Here is a 24,414-nt window from a genome sequence, read left to right as displayed (position 1 = left end):
AAAGGAATGGAGTCATTATCACTTAAGGTGTGTAAAGGGCACCCAGAATTATGCTGCACTAAGCAAAATTTCACATCATTCTGGGTTCATTTGTGTGAAAACAAGGTCCAATCAGGCTGAAACGTTACAGGACGGTAGAATCTATTGAGTTGTAAGTGATCCGAACGTTTCATGATGATAGCACTTTCCTAAGGGGGTCAAACCATGTCCCAAAGGTCACCGGATCTCGTGTCAATTTAAAGAAGTAGTCCAGTTACACATTTGTGGGCTTATAACTTGGCTTCTGAATGTCCTAGAGAGATCAGGTTTGTTTGAATGTACTCCAACCAACAGCCCCTACAACCACAAAAAGGAATGGAGTCATTAGCACTTATGGTTTGTAAATGGCACCCAGAATTATGTTGCACGAAGCACAATTTCACATCATTCTGGGTCCATTTGTGTGAAAACAAGGTCCATTCAGGCTGAAACGTTACAAGAAGGTAGAATCTATTGAGTTGTAAGTGATCTGAACGTTTCATGATGATCGCACATTCCCATAGGGGGTCAAACCATGTCCCAAAGGTCACCGGGCCTGGTGTCACTTTAAAGAAGTAGTCCAGTTACACCTTTGTGGGCTTATAACTTGGCTTCTGAATGTCCTAGAGAGATCAGGTTTGTTTTAGTATACTCCAATCAACAGCCCCTACAACCACAAAAAGGAATGGAGTCATTAGCACTTAAGGTTTGTAAATGGCACCCAGAATTATGTTGCACGAAGCACAATTTCACATCATTCTGGGTTCATTTGTGTGAAAACAAGGTCCAATCAGGCTGAAACGTTACAGGAAGGTAGAATCTATTGAGTTGTAAGTGATCTGAACGTTTCAAGATGATCGCACATTCCTATAGGGGGTAAAACCATGTCCCAAAGGTCACCGGGCCTGGTGTCACTTTAAAGAAGTAGTCCAGTTACACCTTTGTGGGCTTATAACTTGGCTTCTGAATGTCCTAGAGAGGTTAGGTTTGTTTTAGTGTACTCCAATCAACAGCCCCTACAACCAAAAAAAGCAATGGAGTCATTAGAACTTATGGTTTTTAAATGGCACCCAGAATTACGCTGCACTAAGCACAATTTCACATCATTCTGGGTTCATTTGTGTGAAAACAAGGTCCAATCAGGCTGAAACGTTACAGGAAGGTAGAATCTATTGAGTTGTAAGTGATCTGAACGTTTCATGATGATAGCACTTTCCTAAGGGGGTCAAACCATGTCCCAAAGGTCACCGGATCTGGTGTCAATTTAAAGTAGTAGTCCAGTTACACATTTGTGGGCTTATAACTTGGCTTCTGAATGTCCTAGAGAGATCAGGTTTGTTTTGATGTACTCCAACCAACAGCCCCTACAACCACAAAAAGGAATGGAGTCATTAGCACTTATGGTTTGTAAATGGCACCCAGAATTATGTTGCACGAAATACAATTTCACATCATTCTGGGTTCATTTGTGTGAAAACAAGGTCCAATCAGGCTGAAACGTTACAGGACGGTAGAATCTATTGAGTTGTAAGTGATCCAAACGTTTCATGATGATAGCACTTTCCCAAGGGGGTCAAACCATGTCCCAAAGGTCACCGGATCTGGTGTCAATTTAAAGAAGTAGTCCAGTTACACATTTGTGGGCTTATAACTTGGCTTCTGAATGTCCTAGAGAGATCAGGTTTGTTTGAATGTACTCCAACCAACAGCCCCTACAACCACAAAAAGGAATGGAGTCATTAGCACTTATGGTTTGTAAATGGCACCCAGAATTATGTTGCACGAAGCACAATTTCACATCATTCTGGGTCCATTTGTGTGAAAACAAGGTCCAGTCAGGCTGAAACGTTACAAGAAGGTAGAATCTATTTAGTTGTAAGTGATCTGAACGTTTCATGATGATAGCACTTTCCTAAGGGGGTCAAACCATGTCCCAAAGGTCACCGGATCTGGTGTCAATTTAAAGAAGTAGTCCAGTTACACATTTGTGGGCTTATAACTTGGCTTCTGAATGTCCTAGAGAGATAAGGTTTGTTTTAGTGTACTCCAATAAACAGCCCCTACAACCACAAAAAGGAATGGAGTCATTAGCACTTAAGGTGTGTAAAGGGCACCCAGAATTATGCTGCACTAAGCAAAATTTCACATCATTCTGGGTTCATTTGTGTGAAAACAAGGTCCAATCAGGCTGAAACGTTACAGGACGGTAGAATCTATTGAGTTGTAAGTGATCTGAACGTTTCATGATGATAGCACTTTCGTAAGGGGGTCAAACCATGTCCCAGAGGTCACCGTATCTGGTGTCAATTTAAAGAAGTAGTCCAGTTACACATTTGTGGGCTTATAACTTGGTGTAACGGAATCAAAGTGATGTAACTATCTAAAGTTGTATTTTAATACACTGTTAGTAGTTCACTTTTTATAAACAGAAGAATAGGCTGTTTTTATCATCAGGGAGTTTAATTAAACACTCTGTATTGACTTTGAGACAAGAAAAGAGAGAGATGGGATCGTTTGAGAATCTTTAATCACTGAATTATAAATTCTAAACAATCTACCAGGACTACTCTGTGATGGATGAGAATGGATTCGGATGTTGTGTTGGTGCGTGTGTGTGTGTGTGTGTGTCTGGTTCAGATTCTCTAGGCTGACGTAATCGAATCTGGTCGTCTTTGTTATGACTAGATATCACGAGGCTTATAAAGTGATGACATGAGCCGCTATTTTGCCGTGTACGTACCCAGTGGGGGGTCTCCCAGGTAGATCAGGAAATGCCAGGTCTGGAGACCTAGGATGTACGATGGAGCTGTCGGTGCAGCGATCACAACGTTTCAAAGCCCGTCTGGAGGGTCGACCCCGGTACCGTTCGTCGGCGTCAGCAGGTGCTCTTATTTTGAAAGGACGTCGTCTGGTTGTTAAACGACGAACATCTCCCGTTTCACAGTTCTTAGTTTAAAGAAAACACATCTGGCCAGGCTCCGCTTTTCTTTAGGATGATGGTGAATAGAACTGAAGTCAAAATGGAACTGGCCTAAAATGGCGTTGCCTTGTTTTATATCTCTGAATTGTTTTAAGTTTCAGTAAAGTGAATTGGACACTTGAAGTCAACACCAGATTCTCCTGCGGCAGCCGAAAGCTCTGATTGGTTGGAACAATGTGTCATGCGTTTCTATGGAGATGAGGATCAGTATGTCTGTGCCGTAGTCCTGTTTTCATTAAACATAATTCATGACATATTTATTTCACAGATCATTCACTTGATTATTGTTGATCAACATCTGTTGTGCTTAATAATTTTAATCACAAATAAAGTACTTTGATTAAGTAAAGTTTCTTCTTCTCCTTCGGACTCTTCTCCTGGAATGTAAACAGTCTGAGGAACACCCGACCTTGGTTTTTCTACACGGTGTTATTGTGCACAGGGGGCAGCTGTATGGAGTTGAAAACCATGAACTTCATAACCTTACATAAGGCTTCTGAATGTCCTAGAGAGATCAGGTTTGTTTCAGTGTACTCCAATCAACAGCCCCTACAACCACAAAAAGGAATGGAGTCATTAGCACTTATGGTTTTTAAATGGCACCCAGTATTATGTTGCACGAAGCACAATTTCACATCATTCTGGGTTCATTTGTGTGAAAACAAGGTCCAATCAGGCAGAAATGTTACAGGAAGGTAGAATCTATTGAGTTGTAAGTGATCTGAACGTTTCATGATGATAGCACTTTCCTAAGGGGATCAATCCATGTCCCAAAGGTCACCGGATCTGGTGTCAATTTAAAGAAGTAGTCCAGTTTTACATTTGTGGGCTTATAACTTGGCTTCTGAATGTCCTAGAGAGATCAGGTTTGTTTTAGTGTACTCCAATCAACAGCCCCTACAACCACAAAAAGGAATGGAGTCATTAGCACTTATTGTTTTTCAATGGCACCCAGAAATATGTTGCACAAAGCACAATTTCACATCGTTCTGGGTCCATTTGTGTGAAAACAAGGTCCAATCAGGCTGAAACGTTACAAGAAGGTAGAATCTATTGAGTTGTAAGTGATCTGAACGTTTCATGATAATCGCACATTCCTATAGTGGGTCAAACCATGTCCCAAAGGTCACCGGGCCTGGTGTCGCTTTAAATAAGTAGTCCAGTTACACCTTTGTGGGCTTATAACTTGGCTTCTGAATGTCCTAGAGAGATCAGGTTTGTTTTAGTGTACTCCAATCAACAGCCCCTACAACCACAAAAAGGAAAGGAGTCATTAGCACTTATGGTTTGTAAATGGCACCCAGAATTATGTTGCACGAAGCACAATTTCACATCATTCTGGGTTCATTTGTGTGAAAACAAGGTCCAATCAGGCTGAAACGTTACAGGAAGGTAGAATCTATTGAGTTGTAAGTGATCTGAACTTTTCATGATGATAGCACTTTCGTAAGGGCGTCAAACCATGTCCCAGAGGTCACCGGATCTGGTGTCAATTTAAAGAAGTAGTCCAGTTACACATTTGTGGACTTATAACTTGGTGTAACGGAATCAAAGTGATGTAACTATCTAAAGTTGTATTTTAATACACTGTTAGTAGTTCACTTTTTATAAACAGAAGAATAGGCTGTTTTTATCATCAGGGAGTTTAATTAAACACTCTGTATTGACTTTGAGACAAGAAAAGAGAGAGATGGGATCGTTTGAGAATCTTTAATCACTGAATTATAAATTCTAAACAATCTACCAGGACTACTCTGTGATGGATGAGAATGGATTCGGATGTTGTGTTGGTGCGTGTTTGGGTGTGTGTGTGTGTGTGGTTCAGATTCTCTAGGCTGACGTAATCGAATCTGGTCGTCTTTGTTATGACTAGATATCACGAGGCTTATAAAGTGATGACATGAGCCGCTATTTTGCCGTGTACGTACCCAGTGGGGGGTCTCCCAGGTAGATCAGGAAATGCCAGGCCTGGAGACCTCGGATGTACGATGGAGCTGTCGGTGCAGTGATCACAACGTTTCAAAGCCCGTCTGGAGGGTCGACCCCGGTACCGTTCGTCAGCGTCAGCAGGTGCTCTTATTTTGAAAGGACGTCGTCTGGTTGTTAAACGACGAACATCTCCCGTTTCACAGGTCTTAGTTTAAAGAAAACACATCTGGCCAGGCTCCGCTTTTCTTTAGGATGATGGTGAATAGAACTGAAGTCAAAATGGAACTGGCTTAAAATGGCGTTACCTTGTTTTATATCTCTGAATTGTTTTAAGTTTCAGTAAAGTTAATTGGACACTTGAAGTCAACACCAGATTCTCCTGCGGCAGCCGAAAGCTCTGATTGGTTGGAACAATGTGTCATGCGTTTCAATGGAGATGAGGATCAGTATGTCTGTGCCGTAGTCCTGTTTTCATTAAACATAATTCATGACATATTTATTTCACAGATCATTCACTTGATTATTGTTGATCAACATCTGTTGTGCTTAATAATTTTAATCACAAATAAAGTACTTTGATTAAGTAAAGTTTCTTCTTCTCCTTCGGACTCTTCTCATGGAATGTAAACAGTCTGAGGAACACCCGACCTTGGTTTTTCTACACGGTGTTATTGTGCACAGGGGGCAGCTGTATGGAGTTGAAAACCATGAACTTCATAACCTTACATTGGCTTCTGAATGTCCTAGAGAGATCAGGTTTGTTTCAGTGTACTCCAATCAACAGCCCCTACAACCACAAAAAGGAATGGAGTCATTAGCACTTATGGTTTTTAAATGGCACCCAGTATTATGTTGCACGAAGCACAATTTCACATCATTCTGGGTTCATTTGTGTGAAAACAAGGTCCAATCAGGCTGAAATGTTACAGGAAGGTAGAATCTATTGAGTTGTAAGTGATCTGAACGTTTCATGATGATAGCACTTTCCTAAGGGGATCAATCCATGTCCCAAAGGTCACCGGATCTGGTGTCAATTTAAAGAAGTAGTCCAGTTACACATTTGTGGGCTTATAACTTGGCTTCTGAATGTCCTAGAGAGATCAGGTTTGTTTTAGTGTACTCCAATCAACAGCCCCTACAACCACAAAAAGGAATGGAGTCATTAGCACTTATTGTTTTTAAATGGCACCCAGAAATATGTTGCACAAAGCACAATTTAACATCATTCTGTGTCCATTTGTGTGAAAACAAGGTCCAATCAGGCTGAAACGTTACAAGAAGGTAGAATCTATTGAGTTGTAAGTGATCTGAACGTTTCATGATGATCGCACATTCCTATAGTGGGTCAAACCATGTCCCAAAGGTCACTGGGCCTGGTGTCACTTTAAAGAAGTAGTCCAGTTACACCTTTGTGGGCTTATAACTTGGCTTCTGAATGTCCTAGAGAGATCAGGTTTGTTTTAGTATACTCCAATCAACAGCCCCTACAACCACAAAAAGGAAAGGAGTCATTAGCACTTATGGTTTGTAAATGGCACCCAGAATTATGTTGCACGAAGCACAATTTCACATCATTCTGGGTTCATTTGTGTGAAAACAAGGTCCAATCAGGCTGAAACGTTACAGGAAGGTAGAATCTATTGAGTTGTAAGTGATCTGAACGTTTCATGATGATAGCACTTTCGTAAGGGGGTCAAACCATGTCCCAGAGGTCACCGGATCTGGTGTCAATTTAAAGTAGTAGTCCAGTTACACATTTGTGGGCTTATAACTTGGTGTAACGGAATCAAAGTGATGTAACTATCTAAAGTTGTATTTTAATACACTGTTAGTAGTTCACTTTTTATAAACAGAAGAATAGGCTGTTTTTATCATCAGGGAGTTTAATTAAACACTCTGTATTGACTTTGAGACAAGAAAAGAGAGAGATGGGATCGTTTGAGAATCTTTAATCACTGAATTATAAATTCTAAACAATCTACCAGGACTACTCTGTGATGGATGAGAATGGATTCGGATGTTGTGTTGGTGCGTGTGTGGGTGTGTGTTTGTGTCTGGTTCAGATTCTCTAGGCTGACGTAATCGAATCTGGTCGTCTTTGTTATGACTAGATATCACGAGGCTTATAAAGTGATGACATGAGCCGCTATTTTGCCGTGTACGTACCCAGTGGGGGGTCTCCCAGGTAGATCAGGAAATGCCAGGTCTGGAGACCTCGGATGTACGATGGAGCTGTCGGTGCAGCGATCACAACGTTTCAAAGCCCGTCTGGAGGGTCGACCCCGGTACCGTTCGTCGGCGTCAGCAGGTGCTCTTATTTTGAAAGGACGTCGTCTGGTTGTTAAACGACGAACATCTCCCGTTTCACAGTTCTTAGTTTAAAGAAAACACATCTGGCCAGGCTCCGCTTTTCTTTAGGATGATGGTGAATAGAACTGAAGTCAAAATGGAACTGGCTTAAAATGGCGTTGCCTTGTTTTATATCTCTGAATTGTTTTAAGTTTCAGTAAAGTGAATTGGACACTTGAAGTCAACACCAGATTCTCCTGCGGCAGCCGAAAGCTCTGATTGGTTGGAACAATGTGTCATGCGTTTCTATGGAGATGAGGATCAGTATGTCTGTGCCGTAGTCCTGTTTTCATTAAACATAATTCATGACATATTTATTTCACAGATCATTCACTTGATTATTGTTGATCAAAATCTGTTGTGCTTAATAATTTTAATCACAAATAAAGTACTTTGATTAAGTAAAGTTTCTTCTTCTCCTTCGGACTCTTCTCCTGGAATGTAAACAGTCTGAGGAACACCCGACCTTGGTTTTTCTACACGGTGTTATTGTGCACAGGGGGCAGCTGTATGGAGTTGAAAACCATGAACTTCATAACCTTACATTGGCTTCTGAATGTCCTAGAGAGATCAGGTTTGTTTCAGTGTACTCCAATCAACAGCCCCTACAACCACAAAAAGGAATGGAGTCATTAGCACTTATGGTTTTTAAATGGCACCCAGTATTATGTTGCACGAAGCACAATTTCACATCATTCTGGGTTCATTTGTGTGAAAACAAGGTCCAATCAGGCTGAAATGTTACAGGAAGGTAGAATCTATTGAGTTGTAAGTGATCTGAACGTTTCATGATGATAGCACTTTCCTAAGGGGATCAATCCATGTCCCAAAGGTCACCGGATCTGATGTCAATTTAAAGAAGTAGTCCAGTTACACATTTGTGGGCTTATAACTTGGCTTCTGAATGTCCTAGAGAGATCAGGTTTGTTTTAGTGTACTCCAATCAACAGCCCCTACAACCACAAAAAGGAATGGAGTCATTAGCACTTATTGTTTTTAAATGGCACCCAGAAATATGTTGCACAAAGCACAATTTAACATCATTCTGGGTCCATTTGTGTGAAAACAAGGTCCAATCAGGCTGAAACGTTACAAGAAGGTAGAATCTATTGAGTTGTAAGTGATCTGAACGTTTCATGATGATCGCACATTCCTATAGTGGGTCAAACCATGTCCCAAAGGTCACCGGGCCTGGTGTCACTTTAAAGAAGTAGTCCAGTTACACCTTTGTGGGCTTATAACTTGGCTTCTGAATGTCCTAGAGAGATCAGGTTTGTTTTAGTATACTCCAATCAACAGCCCCTACAACCACAAAAAGGAATGGAGTCATTAGCACTTATGGTTTGTAAATGGCACCCAGAATTATGTTGCACGAAGCACAATTTCACATCATTCTGGGTTCATTTGTGTGAAAACAAGGTCCAGTCAGGCTGAAACGTTACAGGAAGGTAGAATCTATTGAGTTGTAAGTGATCTGAACTTTTCATGATGATAGCACTTTCGTAAGGGCGTCAAACCATGTCCCAGAGGTCACCGGATCTGGTGTCAATTTAAAGAAGTAGTCCAGTTACACATTTGTGGGCTTATAACTTGGTGTAACGGAATCAAAGTGATGTAACTATCTAAAGTTGTATTTTAATACACTGTTAGTAGTTCACTTTTTATAAACAGAAGAATAGGCTGTTTTTATCATCAGGGAGTTTAATTAAACACTCTGTATTGACTTTGAGACAAGAAAAGAGAGAGATGGGATCGTCTGAGAATCTTTAATCACTGAATTATAAATTCTAAACAATCTACCAGGACTACTCTGTGATGGATGAGAATGGATTCGGATGTTGTGTTGGTGCGTGTGTGGGTGTGTGTGTGTGTGTGGTTCAGATTCTCTAGGCTGACGTAATCGAATCTGGTCGTCTTTGTTATGACTAGATATCACGAGGCTTATAAAGTGATGACATGAGCCGCTATTTTGCCGTGTACGTACCCAGTGGGGGGTCTCCCAGGTAGATCAGGAAATGCCAGGTCTGGAGACCTCGGATGTACGATGGAGCTGTCGGTGCAGCGATCACAACGTTTCAAAGCCCGTCTGGAGGGTCGACCCCGGTACCGTTCGTCGGCGTCAGCAGGTGCTCTTATTTTGAAAGGACGTCGTCTGGTTGTTAAACGACGAACATCTCCCGTTTCACAGTTCTTAGTTTAAAGAAAACACATCTGGCCAGGCTCCGCTTTTCTTTAGGATGATGGTGAATAGAACTGAAGTCAAAATGGAACTGGCTTAAAATGGCGTTGCCTTGTTTTATATCTCTGAATTGTTTTAAGTTTCAGTAAAGTGAATTGGACACTTGAAGTCAACACCAGATTCTCCTGCGGCAGCCGAAAGCTCTGATTGGTTGGAACAATGTGTCATGCGTTTCTATGGAGATGAGGATCAGTATGTCTGTGCCGTAGTCCTGTTTTCATTAAACATAATTCATGACATATTTATTTCACAGATCATTCACTTGATTATTGTTGATCAACATCTGTTGTGCTTAATAATTTTAATCACAAATAAAGTACTTTGATTAAGTAAAGTTTCTTCTTCTCCTTCGGACTCTTCTCCTGGAATGTAAACAGTCTGAGGAACACCCGACCTTGGTTTTTCTACACGGTGTTATTGTGCACAGGGGGCAGCTGTATGGAGTTGAAAACCATGAACTTCATAACCTTACATTGGCTTCTGAATGTCCTAGAGAGATCAGGTTTGTTTCAGTGTACTCCAATCAACAGCCCCTACAACCACAAAAAGGAATGGAGTCATTAGCACTTATGGTTTTGAAATGGCACCCAGTATTATGTTGCACGAAGCACAATTTCACATCATTCTGGGTTCATTTGTGTGAAAACAAGGTCCAATCAGGCTGAAATGTTACAGGAAGGTAGAATCTATTGAGTTGTAAGTGATCTGAACGTTTCATGATGATAGCACTTTCCTAAGGGGATCAATCCATGTCCCAAAGGTCACCGGATCTGGTGTCAATTTAAAGAAGTAGTCCAGTTACACATTTGTGGGCTTATAACTTGGCTTCTGAATGTCCTAGAGAGATCAGGTTTGTTTTAGTGTACTCCAATCAACAGCCCCTACAACCACAAAAAGGAATGGAGTCATTAGCACTTATTGTTTTTAAATGGCACCCAGAAATATGTTGCACAAAGCACAATTTCACATCATTCTGGGTCCATTTGTGTGAAAACAAGGTCCAATCAGGCTGAAACGTTACAAGAAGGTAGAATCTATTTAGTTGTAAGTGATCTGAACGTTTCATGATGATAGCACTTTCCTAAGGGGGTCAAACCATGTCCCAAAGGTCACCGGATCTGGTGTCAATTTAAAGAAGTAGTCCAGTTACACATTTGTGGGCTTATAACTTGGCTTCTGAATGTCCTAGAGAGATAAGGTTTGTTTTAGTGTACTCCAATAAACAGCCCCTACAACCACAAAAAGGAATGGAGTCATTAGCACTTAAGGTGTGTAAAGGGCACCCAGAATTATGCTGCACTAAGCAAAATTTCACATCATTCTGGGTTCATTTGTGTGAAAACAAGGTCCAATCAGGCTGAAACGTTACAGGACGGTAGAATCTATTGAGTTGTAAGTGATCCGAACGTTTCATGATGATAGCACTTTCCCAAGGGGATCAAACCATGTCCCAAAGGTCACCGGATCTGGTGTCAATTTAAAGAAGTTGTCCAGTTACACATTTGTGGGCTTATAACTTGGCTTCTGAATGTCCTAGAGAGATCAGGTTTGTTTGAATGTACTCCAACCAACAGCCCCTACAACCACAAAAAGGAATGGAGTCATTAGCACTTATGGTTTGTAAATGGCACCCAGAATTATGTTGCACGAAGCACAATTTCACATCATTCTGGGTCCATTTGTGTGAAAACAAGGTCCAATCAGGCTGAAACGTTACAAGAAGGTAGAATCTATTTAGTTGTAAGTGATCTGAACGTTTCATGATGATAGCACTTTCCTAAGGGGGTCAAACCATGTCCCAAAGGTCACCGGATCTGGTGTCAATTTAAAGAAGTAGTCCAGTTACACATTTGTGGGCTTATAACTTGGCTTCTGAATGTCCTAGAGAGATAAGGTTTGTTTTAGTGTACTCCAATAAACAGCCCCTACAACCACAAAAAGGAATGGAGTCATTAGCACTTAAGGTGTGTAAAGGGCACCCAGAATTATGCTGCACTAAGCAAAATTTCACATCATTCTGGGTTCATTTGTGTGAAAACAAGGTCCAATCAGGCTGAAACGTTACAGGAAGGTAGAATCTATTGAGTTGTAAGTGATCTGAACGTTTCATGATGATAGCACTTTCCTAAGGGGGTCAAACCATGTCCCAAAGGTCACCGGATATGGTGTCAATTTAAAGAAGTAGTCCAGTTACACATTTGTGGGCTTATAATTTGGCTTCTGAATGTCCTAGAGAGATAAGGTTTGTTTTAGTGTACTCCAATCAACAGCCCCTACAACCACAAAAAGGAATGGAGTCATTAGCACTTAAGGTTTGTAAAGGGCACCCAGAATTATGCTGCACTAAGCAAAATTTCACATCATTCTGGGTTCATTTGTGTGAAAACAAGGTCCAATCAGGCTGAAACGTTACAGGAAGGTAGAATCTATTGAGTTGTAAGTGATCTGAACGTTTCATGATGATAGCACTTTCCTAAGAGGTCAAACCATGTCCCAAAGGTCACCGGATCTGGTGTCAATTTAAAGAAGTAGTTCAGTTACACATTTGTGGGCTTATAACTTGGCTTCTGAATGTCCTAGAGAGATCAGGTTTGTTTTAGTGTACTCCAATCAACAGCCCCTACAACCACAAAAAGGAATGGAGTCCTTAGTACTTAAGGTTTGTAAATGGCACCCAGAATTATGTTGCACGAAGCACAATTTCACATCATTCTGGGTTCATTTGTGTGAAAACAAGGTCCAATCAGGCTGAAACGTTACAAGAAGGTGGAATCTATTGAGTTGTAAGTGATCTGAACGTTTCAAGATGATCGCACATTCCTATAGGGGGTCAAACCATGTCCAAATGGTCACCAGATCTGGTGTCAATTTAAAGAAGTAGTCCAGTTACACATTTGTGGGTTTATAACTTGGCTTCTGAATGTCCTAGAGAGATCAGGTTTGTTTTAGTATACTCCAATCAACAGCCCCTACAACCACAAAAAGGAATGGAGTCATTATCACTTATGGTTTTTAAATGGCACCCACAATTATTTTGCACGAAGCACAATTTCACATCATTCTGGGTTCATTTATGTGAAAAAAGGTCCAATCAGGCTGAAACGTTACAGGAAGGTAGAATCTATTGAGTTGTAAGTGATCTGAACGTTTCATGATGATAGCACTTTCCTAAGGGGGTCAAACCATGTCCCAAAGGTCACCAGATCTGGTGTCATTTTAAAGAAGTAGTTCAGTTACACATTTGTGGGCTTATGACTTGGCTTCTGAATGTCCTAGAGAGATCAGGTTTGTTTTAGTGTACTCCAAACAACAGCCCCTACAACCACAAAAAGGAATGGAGTCATTAGCACTTATGGTTTGTAAATGGCACCCAGAATTATGTTGCACGAAGCACAATTTCACATCATTCTGGGTCCATTTGTGTGAAAACAAGGTCCATTCAGGCTGAAACGTAACAAGAAGGTAGACTCTATTGAGTTGTAAGTGATCTGAACGTTTCATGATGATCGCACATTCCTATAGGGGGTCAAACCATGTCCCAAAGGTCACCGGGCCTGGTGTCACTTTAAAGAAGTAGTCCAGTTACACCTTTTTGGGCTTATAACTTGGCTTCTGAATGTCCTAGAGAGATCAGGTTTGTTTTAGTATACTCCAATCAACAGCCCCTACAACCACAAAAAGGAATGGAGTCATTAGCACTTATGGTTTTTAAATGGCACCCAGAATTATGTTGCACGAAGCACAATTTCACATCATTCTGGGTTCATTTATGTGAAAACAAGGTCCAATCAGGCTGAAACGTTACAGGAAGGTAGAATCTATTGAGTTGTAAGTGATCTGAACGTTTCATGATGATAGCACTTTCCTAAGGGGGTCAAACCATGTCCACAAAGTTCACCAGATCTGGTGTCATTTTAAAGAAGTAGTTCAGTTACACATTTGTGGGCTTATAACTTGGCTTCTGAATGTCCTAGAGAGATCAGGTTTGTTTTAGTGTACTCCAAACAACAGCCCCTACAACCACAAAAAGTTATGGAGTCATTAGCACTTATGGTTTGTAAATGGCACCCAGAATTATGTTGCACGAAGCACAATTTCACATCATTCTGGGTCCATTTGTGTGAAAACAAGGTCCATTCAGGCTGAAACGTTACAAGAAGGTAGAATCTATTGAGTTGTAAGTGATCTGAACGTTTCATGATGATCGCACATTCCTATAGGGGGTCAAACCATGTCCCAAAGGTCACCGGGCCTGGTGTCACTTTAAAGAAGTAGTCCAGTTACACCTTTTTGGGCTTATAACTTGGCTTCTGAATGTCCTAGAGAGATCAGGTTTGTTTTAGTATACTCCAATCAACAGCCCCTACAACCACAAAAAGGAATGGAGTCATTAGCACTTATGGTTTTTAAATGGCACCCAGAATTATGTTGCACGAAGCACAATTTCACATCATTCTGGGTTCATTTATGTGAAAACAAGGTCCAATCAGGCTGAAACGTTACAGGAAGGTAGAATCTATTGAGTTGTAAATGATCTGAACGTTTCATGATGATAGCACTTTCCTAAGGGGGTCAAACCATGTCCCAAAGGTCACCAGATCTGGTGTCATTTTAAAGAAGTAGTCCAGTTACACATTTGTGGGCTTGTAACTTGGCTTCTGAATGTCCTAGAGAGATCAGGTTTGTTTTAGTGTACTCCAATCAACAGCCCCTACAACCACAAAAAGCAATGGAGTCATTAGAACTTATGGTTTTTAAATGGCACCCAGAATTATGCTGCACTAAGCACAATTTCACATCATTCTGGGTTCATTTGTGTGAAAACAAGGTCCAATCAGGCTGAAACGTTACAGGAAGGTAGAATCTTTTGAGTTGTAAGTGATCTGAACGTTTCATGATGATAGCACTTTCCTAAGGGGGTCAAACCATGTCCCAAAGGTCACCGGATCTGGTGTCAATTTAAAGTAGTCCAGTTACACATTTGTGGGCTTATAACTTGGCTTCTGAATGTCCTAGAGACATCAGGTTTGTTTTAATGTACTCCAACCAACAGCCCCTACAACCACAAAAAGGAATGGAGTCATTAGCACTTATGGTTTGTAAATGGCACCCAGAATTATGTAGCACGAAGCACAATTTCACATCATTCTGGGTCCATTTGTGTGAAAACAAGGTCCAATCAGGCTGAAACGTTACAAGAAGGTAGAATCTATTGAGTTGTAAGTGATCTGAACGTTTCATGATGATCGCACATTCCTATAGGGGGTCAAACCATGTCCCAAAGGTCACCGGGCCTGGTGTCACTTTAAAGAAGCAGTCCAGTTACACCTTTGTGGGCTTATAACTTGGCTTCTGAATGTCCTAGAGAGGTTAGGTTTGTTTTAGTGTTCTCCAATCAACAAGCCCTACAACCACAAAAAGGAATGGAGTCATTAGCAATTATGGTTTGTAAATGGCACCCAGAATTATGCTGCACTAAGCACAATTTCACATCATTCTGGGTTCATTTGTGTGAAAACAAGGTCCAATCAGGCTGAAACGTTACAAGAAGGTAGAATCTATTGAGTTGTAAGTGATCTGAACGTTTCATGATGATCGCACATTCCTATAGGGGGTCAAACCATGTCCCAAAGGTCACCGGGCCTGGAGTCACTTTAAAGAAGTAGTCCATTTACACCTTTGAGGGCTTATAACTTGGCTTCTGAATGTCCTAGAGAGATCAGGTTTGTTTTAGTGTACTCCAATCAACAGCCCCTACAACCTCAAAAAGGAATGGAGTCATTAGCACTTATGGTTTTTAAATGGCACCCAGAATTATGTTGCACGAAGCACAATTTCACATCATTCTGGGTTAATTTGTGTGAAAACAAGGTCCAATCAGGCTGAAACGTTACAGAAAGGTAGAATCTATTGAGTTGTAAGTGATCTGAACGTTTCATGATGATAGCGCTTTCCTAAGGGGGTCAAACCATGTCCCAAAGGTACCCGGATCTGGTGTCAATTTAAAGAAGTAGTCCAGTTACACATTTGTGGGCTTATAATTTGGCTTCTGAATGTCCTAGAGAGATAAGGTTTGTTTTAGTGTACTCCAATCAACAGCCCCTACAACCACAAAAAGGAATGGAGTCATTAGCACTTAAGGTTTGTAAAGGGCACCCAGAATTATGCTGCACTAAGCAAAATTTCACATCATTCTGGGTTCATTTGTGTGAAAACAAGGTCCAATCAGGCTGAAACGTTACAGGAAGGTAGAATCTATTGAGTTGTAAGTGATCTGAACGTTTCATGATGACAGCACTTTCCTAAGAGGTCAAACCATGTCCCAAAGGTCACCGGATCTGGTGTCAATTTAAAGAAGTAGTTCAGTTACACATTTGTGGGCTTATAACTTGGCTTCTGAATGTCCTAGAGAGATCAGGTTTGTTTTAGTGTACTCCAATCAACAGCCCCTACAACCACAAAAAGGAATGGAGTCCTTAGCACTTAAGGTTTGTAAATGGCACCCAGAATTATGTTGCACGAAGCACAATTTCACATATTTCTGGGTTCATTTATGTGAAAACAAGGTCCAATCAGGCTGAAACGTTACAAGAAGGTGGAATCTATTGAGTTGTAAGTGATCTGAACGTTTCAAGATGATCACACATTCCTATTGGGGGTCAAACCATGTCCCAAAGGTGACCAGATCTGGTGTCAATTTAAAGAAGTAGTCCAGTTACACATTTGTGGGCTTATAACTTGGTTTCTGAATGTCCTAGAGAGATCAGGTTTGTTTTAATGTACTCCAACCAAAAGCCCCTACAACCACAAAAAGGAATGGAGTCATTAGCACTTATGGTTTGTAAATGGCACCCAGAATTATGTTGCACGAAGCACAATTTCACATCATTCTGGGTTCATTTGTGTGAAAACAAGGTCCAATCAGGCTGAAACGTTACAGGAAGGTAGAATCTATTGAGTTGTAAGTGATCTGAACGTTTCATGATGATAGCACTTTCCTAAGGGGGTCAAACCATGTCCCAAAGGTCACCGGATATGGTGTCAATTTAAAGAAGTAGTCCAGTTACACATTTGTGGGCTTATAATTTGGCTTCTGAATGTCCTAGAGAGATAAGGTTTGTTTTAGTGTACTCCAATCAACAGCCCCTACAACCACAAAAAGGAATGGAGTCATTAGCACTTAAGGTTTGTAAAGGGCACCCAGAATTATGCTGCACTAAGCAAAATTTCACATCATTCTGGGTTCATTTGTGTGAAAACAAGGTCCAATCAGGCTGAAACGTTACAGGACGGTAGAATCTATTGAGTTGTAAGTGATCCGAACGTTTCATGATGATAGCACTTTCCCAAGGGGATCAAACCATGTCCCAAAGGTCACCGGATCTGGTGTCAATTTAAAGAAGTTGTCCAGTTACACATTTGTGGGCTTATAACTTGGCTTCTGAATGTCCTAGAGAGATCAGGTTTGTTTGAATGTACTCCAACCAACAGCCCCTACAACCACAAAAAGGAATGGAGTCATTAGCACTTATGGTTTGTAAATGGCACCCAGAATTATGTTGCACGAAGCACAATTTCACATCATTCTGGGTCCATTTGTGTGAAAACAAGGTCCAATCAGGCTGAAACGTTACAAGAAGGTAGAATCTATTTAGTTGTAAGTGATCTGAACGTTTCATGATGATAGCACTTTCCTAAGGGGGTCAAACCATGTCCCAATGGTCACCAGATCTGGTGTCAATTTAAAGAAGTAGTCCAGTTACACATTTGTGGGTTTATAACTTGGCTTCTGAATGTCCTAGAGAGATCAGGTTTGTTTTAGTATACTCCAATCAACAGCCCCTACAACCACAAAAAGGAATGGAGTCATTATCACTTATGGTTTTTAAATGGCACCCACAATTATTTTGCACGAAGCACAATTTCACATCATTCTGGGTTCATTTATGTGAAAAAAGGTCCAATCAGGCTGAAACGTTACAGGAAGGTAGAATCTATTGAGTTGTAAGTGATCTGAACGTTTCATGATGATAGCACTTTCCTAAGGGGGTCAAACCATGTCCCAAAGGTCACCAGATCTGGTGTCATTTTAAAGAAGTAGTTCAGTTACACATTTGTGGGCTTATGACTTGGCTTCTGAATGTCCTAGAGAGATCAGGTTTGTTTTAGTGTACTCCAAACAACAGCCCCTACAACCACAAAAAGGAATGGAGTCATTAGCACTTATGGTTTGTAAATGGCACCCAGAATTATGTTGCACGAAGCACAATTTCACATCATTCTGGGTCCATTTGTGTGAAAACAAGGTCCATTCAGGCTGAAACGTAACAAGAAGGTAGACTCTATTGAGTTGTAAGTGATCTGAACGTTTCATGATGATCGCACATTCCTATAGGGGGTCAAACCATGTCCCAAAGGTCACCGGGCCTGGTGTCACTTTAAAGAAGTAGTCCAGTTACACCTTTTTGGGCTTATAACTTGGCTTCTGAATGTCCTAGAGAGATCAGGTTTGTTTTAGTATACTCCAATCAACAGCCCCTACAACCACAAAAAGGAATGGAGTCATTAGCACTTATGGTTTTTAAATGGCACCCAGAATTATGTTGCACGAAGCACAATTTCACATCATTCTGGGTTCATTTATGTGAAAACAAGGTCCAATCAGGCTGAAACGTTACAGGAAGGTAGAATCTATTGAGTTGTAAGTGATCTGAACGTTTCATGATGATAGCACTTTCCTAAGGGGGTCAAACCATGTCCACAAAGTTCACCAGATCTGGTGTCATTTTAAAGAAGTAGTTCAGTTACACATTTGTGGGCTTATAACTTGGCTTCTGAATGTCCTAGAGAGATCAGGTTTGTTTTAGTGTACTCCAAACAACAGCCCCTACAACCACAAAAAGTTATGGAGTCATTAGCACTTATGGTTTGTAAATGGCACCCAGAATTATGTTGCACGAAGCACAATTTCACATCATTCTGGGTCCATTTGTGTGAAAACAAGGTCCATTCAGGCTGAAACGTTACAAGAAGGTAGAATCTATTGAGTTGTAAGTGATCTGAACGTTTCATGATGATCGCACATTCCTATAGGGGGTCAAACCATGTCCCAAAGGTCACCGGGCCTGGTGTCACTTTAAAGAAGTAGTCCAGTTACACCTTTTTGGGCTTATAACTTGGCTTCTGAATGTCCTAGAGAGATCAGGTTTGTTTTAGTATACTCCAATCAACAGCCCCTACAACCACAAAAAGGAATGGAGTCATTAGCACTTATGGTTTTTAAATGGCACCCAGAATTATGTTGCACGAAGCACAATTTCACATCATTCTGGGTTCATTTATGTGAAAACAAGGTCCAATCAGGCTGAAACGTTACAGGAAGGTAGAATCTATTGAGTTGTAAATGATCTGAACGTTTCATGATGATAGCACTTTCCTAAGGGGGTCAAACCATGTCCCAAAGGTCACCAGATCTGGTGTCATTTTAAAGAAGTAGTCCAGTTACACATTTGTGGGCTTGTAACTTGGCTTCTGAATGTCCTAGAGAGATCAGGTTTGTTTTAGTGTACTCCAATCAACAGCCCCTACAACCACAAAAAGCAATGGAGTCATTAGAACTTATGGTTTTTAAATGGCACCCAGAATTATGCTGCACTAAGCACAATTTCACATCATTCTGGGTTCATTTGTGTGAAAACAAGGTCCAATCAGGCTGAAACGTTACAGGAAGGTAGAATCTTTTGAGTTGTAAGTGATCTGAACGTTTCATGATGATAGCACTTTCCTAAGGGGGTCAAACCATGTCCCAAAGGTCACCGGATCTGGTGTCAATTTAAAGTAGTCCAGTTACACATTTGTGGGCTTATAACTTGGCTTCTGAATGTCCTAGAGACATCAGGTTTGTTTTAATGTACTCCAACCAACAGCCCCTACAACCACAAAAAGGAATGGAGTCATTAGCACTTATGGTTTGTAAATGGCACCCAGAATTATGTAGCACGAAGCACAATTTCACATCATTCTGGGTCCATTTGTGTGAAAACAAGGTCCAATCAGGCTGAAACGTTACAAGAAGGTAGAATCTATTGAGTTGTAAGTGATCTGAACGTTTCATGATGATCGCACATTCCTATAGGGGGTCAAACCATGTCCCAAAGGTCACCGGGCCTGGTGTCACTTTAAAGAAGCAGTCCAGTTACACCTTTGTGGGCTTATAACTTGGCTTCTGAATGTCCTAGAGAGGTTAGGTTTGTTTTAGTGTTCTCCAATCAACAAGCCCTACAACCACAAAAAGGAATGGAGTCATTAGCAATTATGGTTTGTAAATGGCACCCAGAATTATGCTGCACTAAGCACAATTTCACATCATTCTGGGTTCATTTGTGTGAAAACAAGGTCCAATCAGGCTGAAACGTTACAAGAAGGTAGAATCTATTGAGTTGTAAGTGATCTGAACGTTTCATGATGATCGCACATTCCTATAGGGGGTCAAACCATGTCCCAAAGGTCACCGGGCCTGGAGTCACTTTAAAGAAGTAGTCCATTTACACCTTTGAGGGCTTATAACTTGGCTTCTGAATGTCCTAGAGAGATCAGGTTTGTTTTAGTGTACTCCAATCAACAGCCCCTACAACCTCAAAAAGGAATGGAGTCATTAGCACTTATGGTTTTTAAATGGCACCCAGAATTATGTTGCACGAAGCACAATTTCACATCATTCTGGGTTAATTTGTGTGAAAACAAGGTCCAATCAGGCTGAAACGTTACAGAAAGGTAGAATCTATTGAGTTGTAAGTGATCTGAACGTTTCATGATGATAGCGCTTTCCTAAGGGGGTCAAACCATGTCCCAAAGGTACCCGGATCTGGTGTCAATTTAAAGAAGTAGTCCAGTTACACATTTGTGGGCTTATAATTTGGCTTCTGAATGTCCTAGAGAGATAAGGTTTGTTTTAGTGTACTCCAATCAACAGCCCCTACAACCACAAAAAGGAATGGAGTCATTAGCACTTAAGGTTTGTAAAGGGCACCCAGAATTATGCTGCACTAAGCAAAATTTCACATCATTCTGGGTTCATTTGTGTGAAAACAAGGTCCAATCAGGCTGAAACGTTACAGGAAGGTAGAATCTATTGAGTTGTAAGTGATCTGAACGTTTCATGATGACAGCACTTTCCTAAGAGGTCAAACCATGTCCCAAAGGTCACCGGATCTGGTGTCAATTTAAAGAAGTAGTTCAGTTACACATTTGTGGGCTTATAACTTGGCTTCTGAATGTCCTAGAGAGATCAGGTTTGTTTTAGTGTACTCCAATCAACAGCCCCTACAACCACAAAAAGGAATGGAGTCCTTAGCACTTAAGGTTTGTAAATGGCACCCAGAATTATGTTGCACGAAGCACAATTTCACATATTTCTGGGTTCATTTATGTGAAAACAAGGTCCAATCAGGCTGAAACGTTACAAGAAGGTGGAATCTATTGAGTTGTAAGTGATCTGAACGTTTCAAGATGATCACACATTCCTATTGGGGGTCAAACCATGTCCCAAAGGTGACCAGATCTGGTGTCAATTTAAAGAAGTAGTCCAGTTACACATTTGTGGGCTTATAACTTGGTTTCTGAATGTCCTAGAGAGATCAGGTTTGTTTTAATGTACTCCAACCAAAAGCCCCTACAACCACAAAAAGGAATGGAGTCATTAGCACTTATGGTTTGTAAATGGCACCCAGAATTATGTTGCACGAAGCACAATTTCACATCATTCTGGGTTCATTTGTGTGAAAACAAGGTCCAATCAGGCTGAAACGTTACAGGAAGGTAGAATCTATTGAGTTGTAAGTGATCTGAACGTTTCATGATGATAGCACTTTCCTAAGGGGGTCAAACCATGTCCCAAAGGTCACCGGATATGGTGTCAATTTAAAGAAGTAGTCCAGTTACACATTTGTGGGCTTATAATTTGGCTTCTGAATGTCCTAGAGAGATAAGGTTTGTTTTAGTGTACTCCAATCAACAGCCCCTACAACCACAAAAAGGAATGGAGTCATTAGCACTTAAGGTTTGTAAAGGGCACCCAGAATTATGCTGCACTAAGCAAAATTTCACATCATTCTGGGTTCATTTGTGTGAAAACAAGGTCCAATCAGGCTGAAACGTTACAGGAAGGTAGAATCTATTGAGTTGTAAGTGATCTGAACGTTTCATGATGATAGCACTTTCCTAAGAGGTCAAACCATGTCCCAAAGGTCACCGGATCTGGTGTCAATTTAAAGAAGTAGTTCAGTTACACATTTGTGGGCTTATAACTTGGCTTCTGAATGTCCTAGAGAGATCAGGTTTGTTTTAGTGTACTCCAATCAACAGCCCCTACAACCACAAAAAGGAATGGAGTCCTTAGTACTTAAGGTTTGTAAATGGCACCCAGAATTATGTTGCACGAAGCACAATTTCACATCATTCTGGGTTCATTTGTGTGAAAACAAGGTCCAATCAGGCTGAAACGTTACAAGAAGGTGGAATCTATTGAGTTGTAAGTGATCTGAACGTTTCAAGATGATCGCACATTCCTATAGGGGGTCAAACCATGTCCCAAAGGTCACCAGATCTGGTGTCAATTTAAAGAAGTAGTCCAGTTACACATTTGTGGGTTTATAACTTGGCTTCTGAATGTCCTAGAGAGATCAGGTTTGTTTTAGTATACTCCAATCAACAGCCCCTACAACCACAAAAAGGAATGGAGTCATTATCACTTATGGTTTTTAAATGGCACCCACAATTATTTTGCACGAAGCACAATTTCACATCATTCTGGGTTCATTTATGTGAAAAAAGGTCCAATCAGGCTGAAACGTTACAGGAAGGTAGAATCTATTGAGTTGTAAGTGATCTGAACGTTTCATGATGATAGCACTTTCCTAAGGGGGTCAAACCATGTCCCAAAGGTCACCAGATCTGGTGTCATTTTAAAGAAGTAGTTCAGTTACACATTTGTGGGCTTATGACTTGGCTTCTGAATGTCCTAGAGAGATCAGGTTTGTTTTAGTGTACTCCAAACAACAGCCCCTACAACCACAAAAAGGAATGGAGTCATTAGCACTTATGGTTTGTAAATGGCACCCAGAATTATGTTGCACGAAGCACAATTTCACATCATTCTGGGTCCATTTGTGTGAAAACAAGGTCCATTCAGGCTGAAACGTAACAAGAAGGTAGACTCTATTGAGTTGTAAGTGATCTGAACGTTTCATGATGATCGCACATTCCTATAGGGGGTCAAACCATGTCCCAAAGGTCACCGGGCCTGGTGTCACTTTAAAGAAGTAGTCCAGTTACACCTTTTTGGGCTTATAACTTGGCTTCTGAATGTCCTAGAGAGATCAGGTTTGTTTTAGTATACTCCAATCAACAGCCCCTACAACCACAAAAAGGAATGGAGTCATTAGCACTTATGGTTTTTAAATGGCACCCAGAATTATGTTGCACGAAGCACAATTTCACATCATTCTGGGTTCATTTATGTGAAAACAAGGTCCAATCAGGCTGAAACGTTACAGGAAGGTAGAATCTATTGAGTTGTAAGTGATCTGAACGTTTCATGATGATAGCACTTTCCTAAGGGGGTCAAACCATGTCCACAAAGTTCACCAGATCTGGTGTCATTTTAAAGAAGTAGTTCAGTTACACATTTGTGGGCTTATAACTTGGCTTCTGAATGTCCTAGAGAGATCAGGTTTGTTTTAGTGTACTCCAAACAACAGCCCCTACAACCACAAAAAGTTATGGAGTCATTAGCACTTATGGGTTGTAAATGGCACCCAGAATTATGTTGCACGAAGCACAATTTCACATCATTCTGGGTCCATTTGTGTGAAAACAAGGTCCATTCAGGCTGAAACGTTACAAGAAGGTAGAATCTATTGAGTTGTAAGTGATCTGAACGTTTCATGATGATCGCACATTCCTATAGGGGGTCAAACCATGTCCCAAAGGTCACCGGGCCTGGTGTCACTTTAAAGAAGTAGTCCAGTTACACCTTTTTGGGCTTATAACTTGGCTTCTGAATGTCCTAGAGAGATCAGGTTTGTTTTAGTATACTCCAATCAACAGCCCCTACAACCACAAAAAGGAATGGAGTCATTAGCACTTATGGTTTTTAAATGGCACCCAGAATTATGTTGCACGAAGCACAATTTCACATCATTCTGGGTTCATTTATGTGAAAACAAGGTCCAATCAGGCTGAAACGTTACAGGAAGGTAGAATCTATTGAGTTGTAAGTGATCTGAACGTTTCATGATGATAGCACTTTCCTAAGGGGGTCAAACCATGTCCCAAAGGTCACCAGATCTGGTGTCATTTTAAAGAAGTAGTCCAGTTACACATTTGTGGGCTTGTAACTTGGCTTCTGAATGTCCTAGAGAGATCAGGTTTGTTTTAGTGTACTCCAATCAACAGCCCCTACAACCACAAAAAGCAATGGAGTCATTAGAACTTATGGTTTTTAAATGGCACCCAGAATTATGCTGCACTAAGCACAATTTCACATCATTCTGGGTTCATTTGTGTGAAAACAAGGTCCAATCAGGCTGAAACGTTACAGGAAGGTAGAATCTTTTGAGTTGTAAGTGATCTGAACGTTTCATGATGATAGCACTTTCCTAAGGGGGTCAAACCATGTCCCAAAGGTCACCGGATCTGGTGTCTATTTAAAGAAGTAGTCCAGTTACACATTTGTGGGCTTATAACTTGGCTTCTGAATGTCCTAGAGACATCAGGTTTGTTTTAATGTACTCCAACCAACAGCCCCTACAACCACAAAAAGGAATGGAGTCATTAGCACTTATGGTTTGTAAATGGCACCCAGAATTATGTTGCACGAAGCACAATTTCACATCATTCT

The sequence above is a fragment of the Nothobranchius furzeri genome, chromosome 1 (assembly GCF_043380555.1).
Source record: "Nothobranchius furzeri strain GRZ-AD chromosome 1, NfurGRZ-RIMD1, whole genome shotgun sequence".
Taxonomy (NCBI): domain Eukaryota; kingdom Metazoa; phylum Chordata; class Actinopteri; order Cyprinodontiformes; family Nothobranchiidae; genus Nothobranchius; species Nothobranchius furzeri.
Note: the sequence above shows the minus strand (reverse complement) of the source record.